This window comes from Notothenia coriiceps, unplaced genomic scaffold (genome assembly GCF_000735185.1).
Source record: "Notothenia coriiceps isolate Sejong01 unplaced genomic scaffold, NC01 NC01_scaffold00012568, whole genome shotgun sequence".
Taxonomy (NCBI): Eukaryota; Metazoa; Chordata; class Actinopteri; order Perciformes; family Nototheniidae; genus Notothenia; species Notothenia coriiceps.
The window spans coordinates 1137448-1140610 of NW_011345269.1; positions in this window are offsets into that span (position 1 = coordinate 1137448).

The following is a 3163-nucleotide window of genomic DNA, read 5'->3' on the forward strand; positions in this document are numbered from 1 at the left end:
TCTCTGATTGGTCTGGTGTGTGCTCTGTTGTATAGCGTTCACTCAGGTATCGACTGAACACGGGCAAATTACAGTCCTGCCGTTGTTCTTGGTGTCATGAGGAGGTTCACAAGTAAAGCACTGGTTAATGTATTATACATATTGAGGTGTGTTCAATACTAACGCAATCTCAAGTGCACACTGCTACCGGGGTGGTCGGAATGACTATAAGGGTTGTAACATCTATAAAACGTATTTTCATAACAATTAGGATTTTAATTGTATTTTTCTTTCTTTTGTTTACTGTTAATTTTTTGATAACGTAGGCTGCGATCTAATCCGCACGCTCAATGACACTGCTCTTTTGGTCCCCATATGCGCGCCAGCCAGTAATGATACCTACACCGGCCAGTTTAAGAAACAATATGGCAGGCATTATCATGGGACGGCGCTCTGTTAACATCGCAGTTTCTCAGATGGATGCTTATGCTGGAATGTTTGTAACCAGCTTGTTCCTGACGGACACACACAGCGTTGAGTCCGGTCAGGTAGGGCAGCAGGTGTTCAATCAGGAGAGATGGTTTTGATGTATGAATACATATTTATTGCCAGGAATACACAAATGAATGTAACGGAGTTTTGGCAATTAGGTCCCGTTGTGCGGGAGTATCATTCGGGAGGGGAGAACCGATCCGATTAAATCCCCCGGGGTCTAGATACTGGTGGTGGTGAATGGATAGGTGGGTCGGTCTGAAGAGGAGTGGCTTAGCTTGACCCTGGATTCAAAGGGACAGCAGGTGAAAAGGGGTGGAGGAGGGTTGCGTAGAGTCACCTGAAATGACAGCTGTCGGAGGGGGGAGAGCAGATTTAAAAGGTTTAGCAGAGCGCTATGATAGGCTTGTGAGAATAGAGCAAAGTGATTGGTTAAGCTGGGGAGTGACGTGATCACTTATTGAGTGGAGAGAGAGTAGTAACATAGAAATAGTAATAATAATAATTAATTAGCAAAGACTAATTATTTTTCTCTCTGTCTCTAATGTAAAGACGGTCTTCCTGGTTGAACTTGCGCTGAGCTTCATTAATAATCATAATTCCGATTTTTATAGGGCCTTTCAAGAAACCCAAGGACGCTTTACAATTGGAGATAAAATAACTAAACTAAACTAAACAAATAATCACACAGACACACAGGTTGAAAGACAGGTTGCTGGGTGCTGCATTTTAGCTGTGGCCGAAGGCCTGAGTGAACAGATGGTGTTTGAGTTTTTGTTTGAAAGTGTCCAGAGAGTCGGCATCACTATGTAACACTCACACTTATATTGCTAGTGCTCCAACACATTGTATGTGCTAAGGGGTGGGAAATCTTTAAGTGCTTGACCAATCAAAACAGAGCCAGCCAGCTAACCAATTAGAGCAGACTGAGCTCTGGTTTCAGACAGAGTGTGAAAAGAGGTGCTGCAGCACAGGCAGTATGAGAAAAATAAAGAGCTTTTTGAACATTAAAGCAAGGAGACATGTCAGAGTCATACTTGTCAACTCTCTCGATTTCATAGCCCTCTCCCGGTTTCCTCCTCCTGTTGATTAAGGATTTTTTGACACATTTTTCAGCGTTTTTGGCCTGGGTTGTGCCTTTCCTCTAGAACTAAATTCAGTCTACTTTATGTTATATCCCTGCAAAAGTTGAATACATATATACATTTTTGACACACTTTTAACTCCACAAACATTGCTCCCAGCGTGCATTGCTCGGCTCCTACAAATCTTCAAACATAGCTGGTCGGGTTTCTGTTTACCTTTTTTAAAAGTCAAGCTGCGAAAGAGAAAAACAAAATGTCCTTAATTTAAAATATCTTGGATTTCTTATCAGGTCGGGGAGCTGCCAGCTACTTTCAATCACATGCCAAAAAAGAAACAAGTGATGCAAGAGTTAGTCGTAAATCTCTAGTGACAAGGAGGGGATTTAGACAAATTGGTTCTCAGCAGACGATAAGAGTTATATATCAGTTGACATTAAAGTCTCGATTTAGAACTGGAACATTCTTTATAACATTTCTCCTTATTTTTCTTCTGTATGCATGAAAATGTCAACACTTTAAACCGTATCAAAGTTAAAAAATGTCGTTTTACAACTCTCACCTCAAATCAATCTTGTCTCGCTTTCCTCGTCTTCAGTCCCAATTATCGACTTAAGCTTTGGCAGTTCTTTTGGAAGATTATCTTACTTTTCTTTCCACAAACACAGAGGTTATGTCTCACTGTGGAGCCTTGCTGCTTTTCTCCTGCTCTCCCTTTCTTCTTAAATCAGTGAACAATGTGGAGGAGGCAGGGGGCTGTCAGAAGTCAGCCAGCCTGTTCATTAAATCCATTAACATTTTTCATTCTGATTATCCCTTGTAAAAACAACAGTACTGGATCTCTGTGTGTGTATGTGAGTAGAAAGTGGAGAGGGAAAACTGTTGGGAAGAACCAAGAAAAAATATGTATGTTACATTAATTGAGCAAGTATCTATACAAATTAAGATCTCACACATCCATTAATGTCTTCTCTCTTAAAGGGACCCTATTAACCTGATTTTAAGGCTCATATTTGTATTCAGTGCCTCTACTGTGACATGTTTCCATGCTTTAATGTTCAAAAATATCTTTATTTTTCTCATACTGCCTGTGGCTGGCAGGCACCCTATACTTCACCCCTCTGTCCTCGAAACCAGAGCCCAGTCCTGCTGACTGATTGGTTACTGGCCGGGCTGCTGTTGTGTAAGGTGTTATCACACCCGGACGCAAAAACCGGCGAAAGTTCACCCTCCACCGTACTCCGGCGCTGAGCTGTGCCATCATTTGTGCTTACTAGCGTCAGCTTGGGAAACTAGAAGTGCCAGCGAGGAGGTGGGGCTCTTGCCTGCCCGCATGGTAGATAACCCAATCAACCATTATTTACCGCCAGAAGATGAAAAAATGTAGCTCTCGCAATGAAGTGTGGCCGCGTGCATTGGCATTGACTTTAGGCATGAAATTGGCGCAACAGAAAAATGTGTAGGAGGGCGAACCCAATGCCCTGCTGGAGGGAAACACAGGGATTTTAGAAAAATCCCCGCCAAAAAGGCAGAATTAGAACCTCTCATAGTGACTCCACAGCAGTGACCGCAGTTGCTCTGGAAGCCAGCAGTTCATTAGCAGATTTCTC